The sequence below is a fragment of the Arachis hypogaea genome, chromosome 2 (assembly GCF_003086295.3).
Source record: "Arachis hypogaea cultivar Tifrunner chromosome 2, arahy.Tifrunner.gnm2.J5K5, whole genome shotgun sequence".
NCBI classification, from domain to species: domain Eukaryota; kingdom Viridiplantae; phylum Streptophyta; class Magnoliopsida; order Fabales; family Fabaceae; genus Arachis; species Arachis hypogaea.
This window is the reverse complement of record NC_092037.1, coordinates 37870415-37892652: the sequence shown is the minus strand read 5'-3', so window position 1 is coordinate 37892652 and position 22238 is coordinate 37870415. Positions and strand designations below refer to the sequence as shown.

At 37.0% G+C, this 22238-nt stretch overlaps 2 non-coding genes across 2 annotated transcripts; one reads left to right on the top strand and one right to left on the bottom strand.

The window, feature by feature from the left end:
• Window positions 1-12402: 12402 nt before the first annotated feature.
• On the bottom strand, window positions 12403-12510 carry LOC112764919 (small nucleolar RNA R71). The gene has a single exon (XR_003183399.1). It is a non-coding gene; the product is annotated as a small nucleolar RNA R71 (small nucleolar RNA).
• Window positions 12511-21894: 9384 nt separating this feature from the next.
• On the top strand, window positions 21895-22001 carry LOC112765125 (small nucleolar RNA R71). Its single transcript, XR_003183529.1, has one exon. It is a non-coding gene; the product is annotated as a small nucleolar RNA R71 (small nucleolar RNA).
• Window positions 22002-22238: the final 237 nt, after the last annotated feature.

The following is a 22238-nucleotide window of genomic DNA, read 5'->3' as shown; positions in this document are numbered from 1 at the left end:
AGGATTAATACAAGTAGCAATAAAACCTAATTTTAGAATTGGAATAAATCTTTCTATAGTATTGACCTTAAGAGATACCAGATTTCAAAATTTTACTGATTCATTAATAGGAATATTAGAAAGTAACTGTCATAATGGACCAGTTTTCTTCAATTGTTATCCGAATTATGCTATGAATTTAAAAAATGAATACACTTGGCAAGCCTTAAAATTGCAGGTCCGATCTAATGAGAAAATTATAAATGAAAAATATTATCTATTTGAAATAATATATAGAATATATTATAAAATAACTAAGGTTAATTATAACTTTAAAGCATTAAAACAATCCGCAAAAGAAGAAACAATAATTATGCATGTAAATCTTAAAAGATCTAATATACAAACACCTAGAAAGCTAAGACATGAGGAATTAATAAGCAAAATGCCTGAAAAATAGGTAATACCTGATATTATTAAAGAGCCACAAAAAGAAAACACTAGATTAAGAGAAATAATAAGAGAAGGATCGGATATTAGAATTAGGTTGAATAGATCCTAATCATTAAGAATTCCTGATAGTGTTGAAACCATTAGTCATAGAAATTCTATAGATAATTCATCAATAGGAAATATGGATAATATTATAGGAATTAATAATATAAAGGCCTCATATAGCCACCCCTGTATATAAAGCACCTTCAGAATACGATCTAATGGAATCACAAATATTATCAGTAATTATCAAGGAAGAACCATTTGAGATTGATAAAAAATAGATAAGACAAGATTTTAAAGTTGATTATAATAAACCATTAAGAGATTGATATTTTACCAATTATTCTGAAAATGATGTCATTAGACTAAGATAACTATTTTATGATTTATGAAAGAAAATAGAATTAATTTATATTTCTTTGACTGGTATGTTAATTATTACTCTGAAAACAACAAGAAATTATGTCTGTTAACAAAACCAACTGTTGTATGGAAAACTAGTTCAGGATCAATAATAGAATCTGAATATCCTCCTAAAGAAACTATTAAAATACCAGTTGAAAAAAATCTAGAAATTGAAGCAACATCTTATAAAGATAGCAATGCAGAAGGAAATATAGAAAAAAGAGATATTAAGAAATTACATCAACAATTAAACTTTACTAATACCATGTTAGATATAATAAAAAATCAATTAAGAAGAATAGAAAATATAGAAAAAACCACTAAAGTAGAAAAACCTATAGAAAAACCTGTATATAAATTACAAAGCTTAGATAATATTAATTTAAAATCTAGTGTAGAAGCAGAAGTTGAAGAACTAAAAGAAAAACTCAGAAGTATTAGTCTAGGAAAAATGACGACTAATACATTAAAAAAGAAAGAAGAATTAGAAATAAATAAAATATCTCACAAAAGAGATTATTCTAAAACAAGAAATTATTATTCTAGATCATCACTAGTAGATGTGGGCTTAGAAGAAAGAACGCAATTAGTACAGAATAGTTTCTCAAGATCAGATTTAGTAGAATAGAATATCAATGGATTAAGTGAACAGGCCATTTTAGATCAAATGTGTAATATGACTATGGCTGCAACTGCTTATAAGATGAGAAAAACTTCCGATAAAGAAGCAGCAATTATGTTAACCCAATAATTTACAGGACAATTAAAAGGCTGGTGGGATAATTTTTTCAGCATCCAAGAAAAAAAATTAATTATTAATAGCATTAAACAAGAAGATCAGTCACCAGATGCTACATTCACATTGATATATACCATTATTAAAAATTTTGTAGGAGATCCAAGTACTTTTAAAGATAGGATAGGAACTCAATTAATGAATTTAAGATGTCCAACCATGTCTGATTATAGATAGTATAAAGATGTCTTTATGTCAAAAGTTTTGATAAGAGATGATGCACATGCACCTTTTTGAAAAGAGAGATTCGTAGCAGCTTTACCAAAATTATTCTCTGAAAAAATATTACGAAAACTACAAACACAATTTGGGACTCGGATTTCCTATAACTCATTAACCTGTAGATAATTGCATAATATAATAGTACAAACAGGTAAAAAAGTATGCACAGATACTAAGATACAACCAAAAAGAAAACAAGAAACTATCACGAAAAAAAAACTTGGAACGTTTTGTTATCAATACGGAATAACTTCGGAAAAGGTACCCAGTGGTCAACATAAAATTAAAAATAAAAATTCTATAAAAAACCTAAATATAATATAGATAAACCTCTTTATTATGAACAAAAATATTATAAAAAATTCCATAAAATCCCTTAAATCTTCTAATAAGAAAAAGCAAGTAATATGTTGGAAATGTAAAAAACAAGGACATTATACTAATAAGTATACAACAGAACAAAAAATAAATAAAATAGAAAACAAAAAAATTAAACACGCTTTGACAGCTATATTAATCAATTCAGAATCAGAAGAAGAATCAATTTATGAGGACTCTTCTGAAACTGAAGATTATTTTATACAACAATTAGACCTTATGTCAGAAGAAGAAAGCTCAGAAGAAACTATTGAAAAAGATGAGCAGAATAATTATTTAGGAATAGGATTATGTAACTGTAGAAATTGTGAAAAAACTTTAAATATTCTGACTAGAGAATAGACTTCTACACTAATAAAAATAATTGACAGGTTAAAAGATACCCCATTAAGAGACGAATTCATAAACCAATAGCTGAATTAGTTAAAAAAGAAGAAGAAAGTAAGCAGAAATGAAATAACACCAATAGAAATAATGGAAATCTATAATCGGTTTAAAAACCCGCAAGAAGGGGTCTCTCTTAATTCTCTTAAAGACAAGATAAAAAAGTTAAAAAGAGAAGTTTCAGAATTGAAATAACAAAATATTAATATGGACTATAGATTACTAAAAATAGAAGGAGAAAATATAATAAAAATCCAAGAACAAACTTTGAAAAATAGTATTAGTAAAACAGAAGAGACTAGTAACATAATAATTCTAGAGAATTATATTAACATGGATCCAGAAAATTACATAAATATACTAACTATATTAGTAAACCAAAAGTGGTTCACTACGATAACCTTAATTGTAAGAGAAGAAAAATTTGATATCATAGCTATAGTAAATTCAGGAGCTGATGTTAATTGTATACAAGAAAGATTAATACCTACAAAATATTATGAAAAAACTACAGAAAAAATCTTAAAAACAGAAAATAACAGAATGACTATAGACTATAAATTATCCAAAGCAAAAATCTGTAAAAATTGAGTATGTTTTTTCACTACATTCTTTTTGGCAAGAAATATATCTCATCAAGTCATATTAGGAAATTCTTTTACTATATTATTATATCCCTTCAATGTTGATATAGACGGGATAACTTGTTTACGCATTCCAAATCATACTGTTCATTTTGAATTTCTCACTAAACCAAAATAACATGAAATTAATATGTTACAACATCTATCTACCCAAGTTAATGTTGTAGAAAGGGAAACAAAACAAATTAACTATTCAAATCAAGAAAAATTTTACAACACCTACCAATCTAAATTAATATTATAGAAAGAAAAACAAGACAAATTAACTATTTAAACCAATAAGTTATATATAAAAGAATAGAAGAATAATTACAAAATCATGAAATACAAAATAAAATAAAAGGAATTGAAGAAAAACTTAGAAAAGAACTATGTAGCCTAAACTCCAAAGCTTTTCATTATAGAAAATTACATGAAATATCTTTACCATATGAAGATGGATTTAATGAAAAAGATATACTAACAAAGGCAAAACTAATACATATGAATAAAGAATATCTAGAATATTGTAGAAAAGAAATACAAGAATATCTGGATAAGGGACTAATAACGCCTTCGAAATCCCCCTGGAGCTGTACAGGCTTCTATGTAATGAAAGCATCTGAAATAGAAAGAGGTGCTCCAAGATTAGTTATCAATTATAAACCTCTTAACAAGGTGCTAAAATGGATTAAGTATCCCATACCAAATAAAAGCGATTTAATTAAAAGATTAAATAAAGCGAATATTTTTTCAAAATTTCATTTGAAATCAGGATACTATCAGATTACAATAAAAGAGGAAGATAGATACAAAACAGCTTTTATAGTACCCATTGGACATTATGAATGGAATGTAATGTCTCAAGGATTAAAAAATACTCCAAGCGAGTTCCAAGAAATAATGAATACTATATTTTACCCACATATAAAATTTACTATAGTATATCTTGATGACGTACTAGTATATTTAAAAGGAATAAATCAGCATATATATCATCTAGAAAAATTTATGAATATCATAAAAGAACAAGGATTAGTTTTATCAGAAAAGAAAATGAAAAATTTTATAACTAATGTAAGTTTTTTAGGATATGAAATTTATCTAGGGACTATAGTACCTATTAAAAGAGCCATTGCATTTGCCGATAAATTTCCAAATGAAATAACTGACAAAAAATAGCTACAAAGATTTTTAGGATGTTTAAATTATGTAGCAGAATTTTTACCTGGAATAAGAGTCACATGCGAACCTCTTTATAAGAGATTAAGAAAAGATCCACCTCTATGGACAGAAGAAATGACTTCTATAATAATAAAAATAAAAAATGCAATAAAAGAAATACCCTGTATAAGTATACTATATCCATTAGCTAAATTAATTGTAGAAACAGATACATCAGAATTAGGATATGGAGGAATTCTTAAACAAATACCTCCTAATAGCTCAAAAGAACAGATAGTAAAATATCATTTAGGAATTTGGAACCAGGCTCAAAAGAATTATGCAACAGTTAAAAATAAATACTTGCCATAGTATTATGTGTTTCAAAATTTCAAGAAGATTTATTTAATAAAACATTTATAATAAGAACTGATTGTAAAGCAGCCCCAAGCGTTTTGAAAAATGATGTCAAAAATCTGGTTTCAAAACAAATATTTACAAGATGGCAGGCTATTCTATCATGTTTCGATTTTATTATTGAACATATAAAAGGAGAACTAAATTCACTCCCTGACTTTCTTACTAGAGAATTTTTGCAGGGAAAGAATGGATCAAAAACCAGCTTCCAATGAAGATTATGGTCAACCTTTTGACCAAATAAAAGAAAGAAAATTATCAATTACTCCTGTACCAGCAAAAACATTATCATTAAAACCTATGACTGTCACAGGTTGTAAAAGCATCATCATCATCATCACCTTCTAAGAGCTCTTTAATTACTGCTAATAATAAATTCAGATTACTACAACCATCTAATCTTTATAACACTCAACCCTTGAAAGAGCATTTTTTATATTATGAAAAATCCAATCCTATCAGAATATTAGCCATCGAAAAAGAGTGGTTCAAAAAAGATAGAAAAACCCTATACAAAACTATTTTCCCAAACAATTTTCATTATATTCCTGTTAACCCACAAAAAGCCCAAAAATTTTATGAATTCATATTAGTAGACACCGGATCCATTGAATTAACACATTATAGAGATCCCAATACCAAACAGCCCATTTACTCAAAAATAAAAATCATGAAAATATTATCCTTACAAGAGTGGGAATTACCTCTTTATCAGTCTAAGAACTTCTCATTAAAAGAAGCATAGAATCATAGACTACCAAGAAGCATAGAATCATACATTATTCCTATCACCAAGTCCCCATTCCTGGTTCATTTGGTTCAGAAAAGGGATATCACTACAATTTCCTAAATGGTTCCAATCATGGTTCCAAATCTTTGGACCTTTAGAAGCCTTTTTCCCAAAAGAAGCAAACCTGGCTTATGAATACTTTAAAAGCAAATCATTATTTTTACAAGAATATAAATTCATCTCGTTTATAGCAGCCATGGGAATAAGCTGAATTATGACCTGGGAATATGATTCAGTAGCCTATGAAGAATGTCCAAATATACAATACTTAGTGGGAGTGATAAAAATAAAATAGTGGAATAAATATGACATAAATTTACTAAGGAAAGCAACTATTGATCAATGGTTAACAACATCATAAAAGCATCCAGCAATAACAGCTTCAAGCACTACTAATGAACAGATAGCCTACAAAAAAGAGACCCAATTCTTAGCTCAGAAGTAACAAATTATGGCAGCTCTAGCAGCAGCAACATCAGAAGAAGATATTCAGAACTCACTACAAGCAATCCAGGCCGTATCTCTCAGAGAAGAGGAAGAAGTCCAATCCAGTCTGACACATGATTTTCAAGATTCTCAAGACCCGTTTGAAATGTAATAAGAACAGTATATGAAAAAGGCCAGTTAAAAAGAAAATGATCTCTGTAAAAAAAAGAAAGAAAAAAGCTAACTGTAAATGTCGGCAAATAGTAAAAGCAAACAGTAAATGTCGGCAAAATAGTAAATGACGGCAAACATTAAAAGCAAACAGTACTGTCGGCAAATAGTAACCAAATAGTAATCATTTGAGGTCTATAAATACCAAAGGCCTCATTCATTCCAAGGCATCAAAAACTTGAAAGCTCAAAAGCTCTCTCTACTTCTATATCTCCTTACTTCATAAATTCTCTAAATACTTGTAATCATCTTCAAGATTGTATCAACTTTACAAGCAATAATAGTACAAGTTCATCTCTATAAGCTTACTATCTTATTCTTTCTTTTCTTATAATTTCATTAATCTCTTAGTTATTATTTCTATTCTTATAACATGAAAGAATTTCAAAAGAGGCTTATTTCTTTGAAGCTTGTTAGAAGAAAAATAAAAATAAGAATGATGGCAATAACAATGAAAATAAGAAGATTAACAACTGAATCTTCAGAACTAACAGTAGAAATAACGAAGATAAACAATAAAATAATCAAAACCAAAAATTTGCTACAACATATTAAAACCATAAAATCAATAGAAAATGCTAAGGAAAATATTAAGAATAAACGTATTCATCATGTTAGAAGAATGCATTATCTTCATAGGCAAAGTATGATCACTTTACAAGCTATATAGTCACCAATACAAGTAGTAAACATCCAAATGATGCAACCATTACAAGCAGTACAACCTGAAGCTTTGCCCGAGCCTTTAAGAGATCCTTTAAGCAGATTCCAGTCCACGTGTTCGCGTCAAGCACGCGATCGCGTCATTGCGATTTCTCCATTCCGCGCGGTCACGTGAGCCATGCGTCCGCGTCGGTCTTCGCTGGTCATCTTTTTGGTTTCTTCTTTTTCTCTACAGAAACTTCATCAAATCCCTCCGAATGCTACCTAAAATAAATAAAATTGCACAAAACTCAAAATAGCATCCATAGTGGCTAAAATATAATTAATTCTTAATTAAACTCAACAATTTAGATGCAAATTCACTAGGAAAAGATAGATAAGATGCTCACGCATCACAACACCAAACTTAAACTGTTGCTTGTCCTCAAGCAACCAAAACTAATATAGGCTTAGGATGTGAATTTGCATGAGAATGAGAGTTCGATTAAGCTCGTGTCTCTTCTTATAGTTGGGTTTACAACTGCAATCCTGAATAGGTTTGGCATCTCACTTTCCTTTGAATCGGAAGAATGTTAATGTCATTCGGAATTAGAATCCGGATGATATTATGAATTCTCTGATCTTTACATTTCAGTTTAATCCTTGAACACAACAACATTTACTTTAATTTATTTTTCTTTGGTGCTTTGCACCTTGAGCCTAGCCGTGACTTTAAAAGTTTTGTCTCAAGCTTTACTTGACACAGAAACACCACAAGCACTTAACTGGAGAACTCTTTTTGAGTTCTGATTTTTCTTTTAATTACTCCCAGACAGTGGTGCTCAGAGCCTTTGGCATACTCTGTTAAACACACTTGGTCTCGACTCTAAGTGTTCTGTCTCAAGGATTACTTGACACAATCACACCACAAGCATATGACTAGGAAAACAACTCTGTGAGCTTTTAATCATGTCTGACCTCCCTAGTCACTGATGCTCAGAGCCTTGGACCTTGCTTTTATCATTATTTATTTATTTACATAATGATTTTTTTTGCTGTTTCTTTTGCTTCAAGGATTAAATTTTTGTTTATTTTTCATAGAAGTCATAATAATTCTCTAAATTCCTGTTCTTTATACATCAACATCTCTTGATTCAAATTCAAATATGCACTGTTCATTTCATGCATTCAAAAATCACAGAAAATACCATCACATTTAATTTTTAAGACTATTCTTAAAATTAACTCAATTTCTCATGCAATACATCACTTCTTTTTCTTTTCTTTTTATATTCAAGTTCAGTGAGTGGTACATGAAACATCTTTTCAGCATTAAACAAATTAAAAGAAAACTAATCCTAGGATTCTAACTAATAAAAGATCATGCAACAAACGAAGTAAAATAGCAGAAAACCGGAACATAACATAGAAAAAGAGGGGAGGAATAAAAATGAAAGGAACTTGATGAGCGGATAATTTGTATACTTTTTGGCATTGTTTTTAGTATGTTTTTGTTATGATATAGTTAGTTTTTAGTATATTTTTATTAGTTTTTAGTTAAAATTCACTTTTCTGGACTTTACTATGAGTTTGTGTGTTTTTCTGTGATTTCAGGTATTTTCTGGCTGAAATTGAGGGACCTGAGCAGAAATCTGATTCAGAGACCAAAAAGGACTGCAGATGCTGTTGGATTCTGACCTCCCTGCACTCGAAGTGGATTTTCTGGAGCTACAGAAGCTCAATTGGCGCGCTCTCAACGGCGTTGGAAAGTAGATATCCTGGGCTTTCCAGCAATATATGATAGTCCATACTTTGCCCAAGATTTGATGGCCCAAACCGGCGTTCAAAGTCACCTCAAGAAATCTCAGCGTTAAACGCTGGAACTGGCACCCAAATGGGAGTTAAACGCCCAAACTGGCACTAAAGCTGGCGTTTAACTCCAAGAAGAGTCTCTGCACAAAAAATGCTTCACTGCTCAGCCCAGGCACACACCAAGTGGGCCCGGAAGTGGATTTTTATGTCATTTACTCATTTCTGTACACCTTAGGTTACTAGTTTTCTATAAGTAGGACCTTTGACTATTGTATTAGAAATCTTTGGATCTTTGGATCTTTATATCTTTCGATCACTTTAGATCTTAGATCATTGGGAGGCTGGCCATTCGGCCATGCCTAGACCTTATGCTTATGTATTTTCAACGGTGGAGCTTCTACACACCATAGATTAAGGTGTGGAGCTCTGCTGTACCTCGAGTATTAATGCAATTACTATTGTTCTTCCATTCAATTCCGCTTGTTCTTTATCCAAGATATCACTTGTTCTTCAACTTGATGAAGGTGATGATTGACGCCCATCACCATTCTCACCCATGAACAAAGTGACTGACAACCACTCTTGTTCTACAAGCATTTGAGGCTTGGTGAATATCTCTTGGATTCCTGATTGCACGATGCATGGTTGATCGCCTGACAACCGAGTGCTCGCCTAACAAACGAGCCAGCCATTCTGTGAAGTCAGAATCTTCGTGGTATAGGCAAGAATTGATGGCAGCATTCAAGAGAATCCGGAAGGTCTAACCTTGTCTGTGGTATTCTGAGTAGGATTCAATGACTGAATGACTGTGACGTGCTTCAAACCTGTAACCTACCGGGCGTTAGTGACAGACGCAAAAGAATCACTGGATTCTATTCCGGTAGGGGAGGGAACCACACCGGTGATTGGCAGCACTGTGACAGAGTGTGTGCATTAGCTTTCACTGCGAGGATGGGAGGTAGCTGCTGACAACAGTGAAACCCTACACGAGCTTGCCATGGAAAGGAGGAAGAAGGATTGGATGAAGGCAGTAGGAAAGCAGAGAGACGGAAGGGAAGGCATCTTCATGCGCTTATCTGAAGTTCCTACCAATGAATTACATAAGTATCTCTATCTTCATCTTTATGTTATTTTCGTTCATCACCATTATCATTTGAGTTTGCCTGACTAAGATTTACAAGATGACCATAGCTTGCTTCAATACTAACAATCTCCGTGGGATCGACCCTTACTCACGTAAGGTTTATTACTTGGACGACCCAGTGCACTTGCTGGTTAGTTGTGCGAAGTTGTGTAATGCCATGGTATTGAGCTACCACGTTTTTTGGAGCCATTACCGGGGATTATGAGAGTTGTGAAAAAGTATTGTTCACAATTTCGCCCACCAAGTTTTTGGCGCCGTTGCCGGGGATTGTTCAAGTTTTAAGCAAGCTTTGGTAACATCAGTGCCAAGATCCGGCAACAACATCATGTTTTGGTGTTATTGCCCAGGATTGTTTAGGCTGGACAACTGACGGTTCATCTTGTTGCTTAGATTAGGTACTTTTTTTTTTCGAAATTCTTGAAGATGAGTTCTAGAGTTTCATGATGATTTGTTGAAATATGGCTGGCTGAAAAGCCATGTCTAATCTCATTGGACCGAGGTTTCAACTTATCACCACAGGAGCTTGTTGATATCTATCAATCTTGCTCTTGGAGCAGTGATCTGCTAAGGCTTGGCTGGCCTCTGGCCATGTCTAGTGTTTTGGACCGAAGCTTTCTTTGAAAGCTTGGCTGGCTGTGAAGCCATGTCTAATTCCTGGACCGAAGTCTTAGACTAGCATTGCACTGATTCCTGGAATTCTCATTGAGAATTTTGATATCTTTTTCCATTTTATTTTCGAAAAACACAAAAAAAATTTTAAAAATCATAAAATCCAAAAATATTTCTTGTTTGAGTCTAGAGTCTCATCATAAGTTTGGTGTCAATTGCATGCATTCATATATCTTGGTGATCTTCAAGATGTTCTTGATGATTTACTTGCTCTGATCTTTGAATTCTATTGACTTGAATGTCTAGTGTGTCTCATTTGCATTTTCATCCTGTTAGTGTCAGTAGTATACAAACTGCTAAGTTTGGTGTCTTGCATGCATTGTTATTTGATTCTTGTTGCATTTCAATTTTTCCTTATTATTAAAAATCCAAAAATATTTTTAATTTGTGTCTTTTCAAGTCAATTATACAGAGAATTGAAGATTCAGAACACACAGCAGAGGAATTGCACAGAAAAAGCTGGGCGTTCAAAACGCCCAGTGAAGAAGGACAGACTGGCGTTTAAACGCCAGCCAGGGTACCTGGTTGGGCGTTTAACGCCCAAAAGGGTAGCATTTTGGGCGTTAAACGCCAGAATGGATACCATTCTGGGCGTTTAACGCCAGGATGGCTAGGGGAGGAAGATTTTGTTTCCAAATCAGATTTTTTTTTTAAGTTTTCAAAATCTTTTCAAAATCAAATCTTTTTCAAATCAATTTTTCAATCAAATCCTTTTCAAAATTAACTTCTTTCCTCTTTCAAAGAAACTTACTATCAATTAATGATTTGATTCAACATTTCAAGTATGTTGCCTTTTCTGTTGAGAAAGGTTTTATGTTTGAATCATATCTTTTCTTGTTAGGCAAGTCATTAATTTTAAAATCATATCTTTTCAAAATGTTTTCAAATCATATCTTTTAAAATTGTTTTCAAATCATATCTTTTTAATCACATTTTTTTCAAATTAAGTTTTCAATCAAATCTTTTTGATTTCTAATTTCAAAATATTTTTCAAAAATCACTTGATCTCTTTTCCATTTTCATTTTCGAAAATTAAGTAATGTTTTTCAAAAATGTTTTCAAAATTTTTCACTTAATTTTTGAAAATGACTTCCCTCCTTCTCACATCCTTCTATTTATGGACTAACACTACCCTTTAATGCAAAATTCGAACTCCATTCTCTCTGATAAGTTCGAATTTTCCACTTCTGTCTTCTACTCTTCTTTTCCTCTGACATCTAAAGGAATCTCTGTACTGTGACATAGAGGATTCCACATCTTCTTGTTCTCTTCTCTTTCTTATGAGCAGGAGCAAAGACAAAGGCATTCTTGTTGAGGCTGATCCTGAACCTGAAAGAACCTTGAAGAGAAAGCTAAAAGAAGCCAAAACACAACTCTCTTTAGAGCACCTGGACGAATTCTTCAAGGAAGAAGAACAAATGGCAGCCGAAAACAACAACAATGCCAACAATGCAAGGAAGGTGCTTGGTGACGTTACTGCACCTACTCCCGACTTCTATGGGAGAAGCATCTCTATCCCTGCCATTGGAGCAAACAACTTTGAGCTTAAGCCTCAATTAGTTTCTCTAATGCAACAGAATTGCAAGTTTCATGGACTTCCATTGGAAGATCCTCATCGGTTTTTAGCTAAATTCTTGCAAATCTGTGACACAGTCAAGACTAATGGGGTAGACCCTGGGTCTATAGACTGATGCTATTCCCTTTTGCTGTAAGAGACAGGGCTAGAACATGGTTGGACTCTCAACCTAAAGAAAGCCTGGACTCTTGGGAAAAGCTAGTCAATGCCTTCTTGGCAAAGTTCTTTCCACCTCAAAAATTGAGTAAGCTTAGAGTGGAAGTCCAAACCTTCAGACAGAAGGAAGGAGAATCCCTCTATGAAGCTTGGGAAAGATACAAACAATTGATCAGAAAGTGTCCCACTGATATGCTTTCTGAATGGAGCATCATAGGTATTTTCTATGATGGTCTCTCTGAACTGTCCAAGATGTCCTTGGATAGCTCTTCTGGAGGATCTCTTCATCTGAAGAAGACGCCTACTGAAGCTCAAGAACTGATTGAAATGGTTGCAAATAACCAATTCATGTACACTTCTGAAAGAAATCCTGTGAACAATGGGACTAGTCAGAAGAAAGGAGTTCTTGAGATTGACACTCTGAATGCCATATTGGCTCAGAACAAAATATTGACCCAACAAGTCAATATGATTTCTCAAAGTCTGTCTGGAATGCAAAATGCACCAAGCAGTACTAAGGAAGCTTCATCTGAGGAAGAAGCTTATGATCCTGAGAACCCTTCAATGGAAGAGGTGAATTACATGGGAGAATCCTATGGAAACACCTACAATCCTTCATGGAGGAATCATCCAAATCTTTCATGGAAGGATCAACAGAGACCTCAACAAGGTTTCAATAACAATAATGGTGGAAGAAATAGGTTTGGCAATAGCAAGCCTTTTCCATCATCTTCTCAGCAACAGACAGAGAGTTCTAAGCAGAATAATTCTGACTTGGCAACCATGGTCTCTGATCTAATCAAAACCACTCAAAGTTTCATGACTGAAACTAGATCTTCCATTAGGAATTTGGAAGGACAAGTGGGTCAGCTGAGCAAGAAAATTACTGAACTTCCTCCAAGCACTCTCCCAAGCAATACTGAAGAAAATCCAAAAGGAGAGTGCAAGGCCATCAACATGGCCGAATTCTGGGAGGAAGGAGAGGCAGTGAACGCCACTGAGGAAGGCCTCACTGGACGCCCACTGACCTCCAATGAGTTCCTCAATGAGGAACCATGGGAATCTGAGGCTCAAGATGAGACCATAGAGATTCCATTGGACTTACTTCTGCCATTCATGAGCTCTGATGAGTATTCTTCCTCTGAAGAGGATGAGTATGTCACTGAGGAGCAAGTTGCTAAATACCTTGGAGCAATCATGAAGCTAAATGACAAGTTATTTGGAAATGAGACTTGGGAGGATGAACCCCCTTTGCTCACCAAAGAACTGGATGACTTGTCTAAGCAGAAACTGCCTCAAAAGAGGCAGGATCCTGGGAAGTTTTCTATACCTTGTACCATAGGTACCATGACCTTCAAGAAGGCCTTGTGTGACTTAGGATCAAGTGTAAACCTCATGCCCCTCTCTGTAATGGAGAAATTAGGGATCTATGAGGTACAAGCTGCAAAAATCTCACTAGAGATGGCAGACAACTCAAGAAAACAAGCCTATGGACTTGTAGAGGATGTTCTGGTTAAGGTTGAAGACCATTACATCCCTACTGATTTCATAGTCCTAGAGACTGGGAAATGCATGGATGAATCCATCATCCTTGGCAGACCCTTCCTAGCCACAGCAAAGGCTGTGATTGATGTTGATAGAGGAGAGTTGATCATTCAAGTGGATGAAGAATCCTTGGTGTTTAAGGCCCAAGGATATCCCTCTGTCTTCATGGAGAGGAAGCATGAAGAGCTTCTCTCAAAACAGAGCCAAACTGAGCCCCCACAGTCAAACTCTAAGTTTGGTGTTGGGAGGCCACAACCAAACTCTAAGTTTGGTGTTGAACCCCCACATTCAAACTCTAAGTTTGGTGTTGGGAAGGTCCAACACGGTTCTGAGCATTTCTGAGGCTCCATGAGAGTCCTCTGTCAAGCTAATGACATTAAAGAAGCGCTTGTTGGGAGGCAACCCAATGTTTTATACTTAATTATTTTCTTTTGTTATTTTATCTTTTTTGTAGGTTGATGATCATAAGAAGTCATAAAAACAATGAAAAAAACAAAAACAAAATGAAAAACAGGAAGAAAAACAGCACACCCTGGAGGAAGATGCTGCTGGCGTTCAAACGCCAGTAAGCCTAGCAGTTGGGCGTTTAACGCCCAGTCTGGCACCCTTCTGGGCGTTTAACGCCAGAAAGGGGCACCAGACTGGCGTTAAACGCCAGTAAAGGGCAAGAACCTGGCGTTAAACGCCAGGAATGGGCATCAGCCCGGCGTTTAACGCCAGAAATGGCTCAAAACGTGGATTTTGATGTCATTTGGTGCAGGGATGCCTTTTCCTTGACACTACAGGATCTGTGGACCCCACAGGACCCTACCATCACTCTCTCTCTTCTTCCCCAATTCACCAATCACCTCAACACCTCTTCCCCAAAAACCCCTCACCTATCAAATCCTATCCTTCTCTTCACCACTCACATCCATCCTTCATAAATCCCCACCAACCTCACCCTTCAAATTCAAACCACTTTCCCTCCCAAACCCACCCATAATGGCCGAACCATTCATCCCCTCTCTCCTATATATACCCCTCTTCAACCCTTCATTTTCACACAACCTAAACACCACTTCTCTCCCTCTTTGGCCGAATACACCACCATCCCCCTCTTCCTCATTCTTCTTCTTCTACTCTCTTCTTTCTTCTTTTGCTCGAGGACGAGCAAACATTTTAAGTTTGGTGTGGTAAAAGCACTGCTTTTTCGTTTTTCCATAACCATTATGGCATCCAAGGCCGGAGAAACCTCTAAGAAGAGGAAAGGGAAAGCAAAAGCTTCCACCTCCGAGTCATGGGAGATGGATAGATTCCTCTCAAGGGTGCATCAAGTCCACTTCTATGAAGTTGTGGCCTTGAAGAAGGTGATCCCCGAGGTCCCTTTTTCACTCAAAAAGGGTGAATATCCGGAGATCCGCCATGAGATCCGAAGAAGAGGTTGGGAAGTTCTTACCAACCCCATTCAACAAGTCGGAATCTTGATGGTTCAAGAGTTCTATGCCAATGCATGGATCACCAAGAACCATGACCAAAGTGTGAACCCGAATCCAAAGAACTACCTTACTATGGTTCGGGGGAAATACTTGGATTTTAGTCCGGAGAGTGTGAGGGTGGCGTTCAACTTGCCTATGATGCAAGGAGATGAACATCCTTACACTAGAAGGGTCAACTTTGATCAAAGGTTGGACCAAGTCCTCACAGTCATATGTGAAGAGGGCGCACAATGGAAGCAAGATTCAAGAGGAAAGCCGGTCCAATTGAGAAGGCATGACCTCAAACCCGTGGCTAGAGGATGGTTAGAGTTCATACAACGCTCAATCATTCCCACTAGCAACCGGTCCGAAGTTACCATAGACCGGGCCATCATGATCCATAGCATCATGATTGGAGAAGAAATAGAAGTTCATGAGGTTATAGCCCAAGAACTCTATAAGGTGGCGGACAAGACCTCCACCTTAGCAAGGTTAGCCTTTCCTCATCTCATTTGTCACCTCTGTTATTCAGTTGGAGTTGACATAGAGGGAGACATCCCCATTGATGAGGACAAACCCATTACAAAGAAAAGGATGGAGTACACAAGGGATCCCACTCATCATGAAATCCCTGAAATTCCTCAAGGGATGAATTTTCCTCCACAAAACTATTGGGAGCAACTACACACCTCCCTAGGAGAGTTGAGTTCCAACATGGGACAACTAAGGGTGGAGCATCAAGAACACTCCATCATCCTTCATGAAATTAGAGAAGATCAAAGAATCATGAGGGAGGAGCAACAAAGACAAGGAAGAGACATTGAGGAGCTCAAACACTCCATAGGATCTTCAAGAGCAAGAAAGAGCCGCCATCACTAAGGTGGACCCGTTCTTTGATTTCCTTGTTATTTGTTCTTCTGTTTTTCGAATTTTATGCTTATGTTTATCCATGTTTGTGTCTTATGATCATTAGTGTCTTAGTGTCTATGCCTTAAAGTTATGAATGTCTTATGAATCCATCACCTTTCTTGAATAAAAATGTGCTTAATTGAAAAGGAAGAATTGCATGAATTTTGAATTTTATAACAGTTAATTATTTTGATGTGGTGGCAATATTTTTGTTCTCTGAATGTATGCTTAAACAGTGCATATGTATCTTGAATTTGTGGTTCATGAATGTTGGCTCTTGAAAGAATGATGAAAAAGGAGACATGTTACTGAGGATCTGAAAAATCAATAAAATGATTCTTGAAGCAAGAAAAAGCATTTCAAAAAAAAAAACCGAAAAAAAAAGAAAAAAATAATAGAGAAATAAGAGTTGTGATCCAAGGCAAATAAGAGTGTGCTTAAGAACCCTGGACACCTCTAATTGGGGACTTTAGCAAAGCTGAGTCACAATCTGAAAAGGTTCACCCAATTATGTGTCTGTGGCATGTATGTATCCGGTGGTAATACTGGAAGACAGAGTGCTTTGGGCCACAGCCAAGACTCAATAAATAGCTATGTTCAAGAATCATCATACTTTACTAAGAGAATCATTAGCACTATCTGGACTCTGAGTTCCTAAAGAAGCCAACCATTCTAAATTTCAAGGGATAGATTGGGATGCCAAAACTGTTCAGAGGCAAAAAGTTAAAAACCCCGCTCATCTAATTAATACTGATCTTCATAGATGTTTTTGGAATTCATTGCATATTCTTTTCTTTTTATCTTATTTGATTTTCGGTTGCTTGAGGACAAGCAACAATTTAAGTTTGGTGTTGTGATGAGCGGATAATTTGTATACTTTTTGGCATTGTTTTTAGTATGTTTTTGTTATGATATAGTTAGTTTTTAGTATATTTTTATTAGTTTTTAGTTAAAATTCACTTTTCTGGACTTTACTATGAGTTTGTGTGTTTTTCTGTGATTTCAGGTATTTTCTGGCTGAAATTGAGGGACCTGAGCAGAAATCTGATTCAGAGACCAAAAAGGACTGCAGATGCTGTTGGATTCTGACCTCCCTGCACTCGAAGTGGATTTTCTGGAGCTACAGATACTCAATTGGCGCGCTCTCAACGGCGTTGGAAAGTAGATATCCTGGGCTTTCCAGCAATATATGATAGTCCATACTTTGCCCAAGATTTGATGGCCCAAACCGGCGTTCAAAGTCACCTCAAGAAATCCCAGCGTTAAACGCTGGAACTGGCACCCAAATGGGAGTTAAACGCCCAAACTGGCACTAAAGCTGGCGTTTAACTCCAAGAAGAGTCTCTGAACGAAAAATGCTTCACTGCTCAGCCCAAGCACACACCAAGTGGGCCCGGAAGTGGATTTTTATGTCATTTACTCATTTCTGTACACCTTAGGTTACTAGTTTTCTATAAGTAGGACCTTTGACTATTGTATTAGAAATCTTTGGATCTTTGGATCTTTATATCTTTTGATCACTTTAGATCTTAGATCATTGGGAGGCTGGCCATTCGGCCATGCCTAGACCTTATGCTTATGTATTTTCAACGGTGGAGCTTCTACACACCATAGATTAAGGTGTGGAGCTCTGCTGTACCTCGAGTATTAATGCAATTACTATTGTTCTTCCATTCAATTCCGCTTGTTCTTTATCCAAGATATCACTTGTTCTTCAACTTGATGAAGGTGATGATTGACGCCCATCACCATTCTCACCCATGAACAAAGTGACTGACAACCACTCTTGTTCTACAAGCATTTGAGGCTTGGTGAATATCTCTTGGATTCCTGATTGCACGATGCATGGTTGATCGCCTGACAACCGAGTGCTCGCCTGACAAACGAGCCAGCCATTCCGTGAAGTCAGAATCTTCGTGGTATAGGCAAGAATTGATGGCAGCATTCAAGAGAATCCGGAAGGTCTAACCTTGTCTGTGGTATTCTGAGTAGGATTCAATGACTGAATGACTGTGACGTGCTTCAAACCTGTAACCTACCGGGCGTTAGTGACAGACGCAAAAGAATCACTGAATTCTATTCCGGTAGGGGAGGGAACCACACCGGTGATTGGCAGCACTGTGACAGAGTGTGTGCATTAGCTTTCACTGCGAGGATGGGAGGTAGCTGCTGACAACAGTGAAACCCTACACGAGCTTGCCATGGAAAGGAGGAAGAAGGATTGGATGAAGGCAGTAGGAAAGCAGAGAGACGGAAGGGAAGGCATCTTCATGCGCTTATCTGAAGTTCCTACCAATGAATTACATAAGTATCTCTATCTTCATCTTTATGTTATTTTCGTTCATCACCATTATCATTTGAGTTTGCCTGACTAAGATTTACAAGATGACCATAGCTTGCTTCAATACTAACAATCTCCGTGGGATCGACCCTTACTCACGTAAGGTTTATTACTTGGACGACCCAGTGCACTTGCTGGTTAGTTGTGCGAAGTTGTGTAATGCCATGGTATTGAGCTACCACGTTTTTTGGAGCCATTACCGGGGATTATGAGAGTTGTGAAAAAGTATTGTTCACAATTTCGCCCACCAGAACTCAACCACCTTAGTTATCCTAGCTGTCGCTTTATTCTTCAGGTTGTTCTCCTCAGTGAAGATGATTCGCCTCCCTTTTGTGCCAGAAAACTAATAAGCACAGCGTCAACACTAAACTTAAAGGTTTGCTTGTCCTCAAGCAAAGAAGAACTGAAAATAGAAGAGACAATTAGTAAGAGGAGAGAAAAATAAGAGGAGAAAAGAATAAGAGAGAATTAGGATTGGGAGAGAGAGAGAAAGAAAACTGGGCGGCGCAAGCAACGCGGCCGCGTCAGTCACGCGGTCGCGTGACCCATGTTATGCTTCGGGCGCGAGTGCATCCTCGCGCCTGCACAACTCTCTGTTCGAATTTAAATATTTGCCAAATTTGGGGTGACGCGATCGCGTGGGGCATGCGATCGCGTGAGTGGCTTCAGAAGGGAATGATGCGGACGCGTCGGCAAAGCGTTCGCGTGATGGGGATTATGCGTCTAGCACCAAGCCAGCACCACTCCAGCACAATATTTGGTTGTGCACCCTTTTTACGTCGAAAAATCAAGGCACGCGGCCGCGTGGGTCACGCGGTCGCGTGGGAGGCTAATATTCCCAGATGACGTGGACGCGTCGGCGATGCGGTCGCGTTATTGCGATTTGTGCCACTGGCACGCCTCCAGCCACACTCCAGCGTGACTCTCTGTTCGTTTTTATTTTCTCCCCTCTCCTTGCGACGCGGACGCGTCGCTGATGCGGTCGCGTCGCATGGCATTTTTTTTATAGCTTGAGGTGTTCGGTTCCTGGGAGAACATAGCTGCATGATCAGAAAATTAGTAAGAACTCAATAAAAATAAAATAACTAAGAAAAAACTACTACGAAAAATAGTGAAGGATATGAAATTATCGGGTTACCTCCCGACAAGCGCTTCTTTATCGTCACTAGCTTGACGGTCAGCTCCTCTAAGGAGGAGGATCATAGGGGCTCAGCTCTTCACCCCTTACTTTGAACTTCTTTCCTGTGTCTCCATAACGCAACTCAATATGTTCCAAAGAGAGGATTCTAATTACTGTATAAACCCATGCTGGATTGCTGGTCAACACCACCTTCATTCCTGGGGAGAAACCTTCAGTGGGGATCTTTTTGTTTCTCCATCCTCTGGGTACTTTCTTCTTTTTGGAAACCTCTTCCTTGGTAGATGATGCATTCCCAACACCAAACTTAGTTTTGATGTCAGGAGGGATTTTATTGACTGTTATCGAGGGAGGTTTGAGCTGTAGATTCTGCTGTGTATCATCAGGCAGTTTTTGAAGGTTTGGATCAATAAGCTCAGCCTGCATGCACATCTCTTCTTCACCTGTTGGATGTATATCTTTGAAGACATGAAAGACCAGTTGCTTATTATGCACTCTAAGTACTAATTCACCCACTTCTACATCAATCAGAGCTCTTCCAGTGGCTAGGAATGGTCTTCCTAGAATTATAGAGGCATTCTCATCTTCTCCTGTATCAAGAATCACAAAGTCTACTGGGAGGAAGAACTTACCCACTTTGACCAAGATATTCTCCACTAATCCATATGCAGGCTTCATAGATTTATCTGCCATCTGCAATGCTATCTTTGTGGGTTGTGCCTCTTGGATTTGCAGCTTCTTCATCACAGATAGGGGCATTAGATTTGCTTGCCCCCAGATCACATAGGGCTTTCTCAAAGGTTGTGCTCCCAATGATGCATGGAATTTGGAAGCTCCCTGGATCTGGCATCTTCCTTGGCAAGTTATTCTGAATGACAGCACTACATTCCTTAGTCAGGACTACTGTCTCATCTCCTTTTAAACGCTTTTTCTTTGATAATAGCTCCTTCATGAATTTGGCATAGATAGGCATTTGCTTCAAAACCTCAGCAAAAGGAATATTGATTTGTAACTTTCTGAAGATTTCCAAGAACTTTGAAAACTGCTTGTCCTTGGTCTCCTCTTGAAGTCTCTGAGGATATGGCATCTTAGGCTTGTACTCAGGAGCCTTTGGCAGTGTAGGATAAGTGTCAAGAGAGTCTGGGAATGGATTGTCTGCACGCTTTGGAGGGGCGTGCTCAACTTCTTCCTTCTTCTCCTCTGGAGCATCCTTTTCAACTAGCTCTTCATTGACCTTGGTCTCAGAACCAGCTACTTTACCACTCCTTAATTGAATAGCCTTGCAATCTTCTCTTGGGTTCACCACTGTATCACCTTGAAATGTGCTTGCAGACCTCTCAAGTATTTGTTTGCTCAGTTGGCCCACTAGCACCTCTAAATTTCTAATGGAGGCTTTGGTTTCCTGCATAACTTGTGCTTCCGTACTTGCCACTTGTCCACTTATCACGGAGATAGCCTTGCATTCCTCTCTTGGATTTGGAATTGTGTTACTAGGAAGGCTATTAGTGGTCCTCTGATCAATTTTATTAACTCTGGTGGCTATTTGACCCATTTGAAACTCCAGGTTCTTGATGGATGCTCTGGTTTCCTGTCTAAAACCTGTTAATATTGCTTCCAGATCATTGTTCTGTTGGAAACCGCCCTGAGAATTATGGTTGAAGTTTTGAGGTCTCTGAGGTTAATCCCTCCATCCAAAATTTGGGTGATTCCTCCATCCCTGGTTGTATGTCTTAGAATATGGATCATTGTTGGGATTCCTAGGACCACTCCCCATGTAATTCACCTGTTCAAAAGAGGGTTGAGCATAATCATAATTATCATTTTGCATAAAGTTACCTGCCCTGTCATAGGAGACCTCTTGTGGTGGATTTTGGGTGTTGATAGCTGAGACTTGCATGCCACCCATCTGTTGAGTAAGTAGATTTATTTGCTGAGACATCAGCTTGTTCTGAGCAAAAAGAGCATTAATAGCATCTACTTCCAACACGCCTCTCTTCTGAGGGGTTTCAGAGTTCACAGGATTCCTGTTAGATGAGTATAAATATTGGTTACTTGCAACCAATTCAATCAGCTCAATAGTCTCCTCCGATGTCTTCTTCTTGTGCAATGAACCTCCTGCAGAATTGTCTAAGCACATTTTGGACATTTCACCCAAGCCTTCATAAAATATGTCTATTTGTGTCCATTTGGAGAACATGTCTGGAGGGCATTGCCTAGTCAGTAGCTTGTATCTCTCCCAAGCTTCATACAGAGTTTCACCATCCTTCTGTCTAAAGGTCTGAACCTCCATCCTAAGCTTAGTCAGCTTCTTTGGTGGGAAAAATTTTGTGAGAAACTCAGTAACCACCTTGTTCCAAGTATCCAAACTGTCCTTTGGTTGAGAATCTAGCCATAGTTTTGCTCCATCCCTCAAAGCAAACAGGAAGAGCATGAGTTTGTACACCTCTGGGTTTACTTCATTTGTTTTCACGGTGTCACAAATTTGCAGAAAACTAGAAATAAACTGATTTGGGTCTTTGTGGGGAAGACCATGATA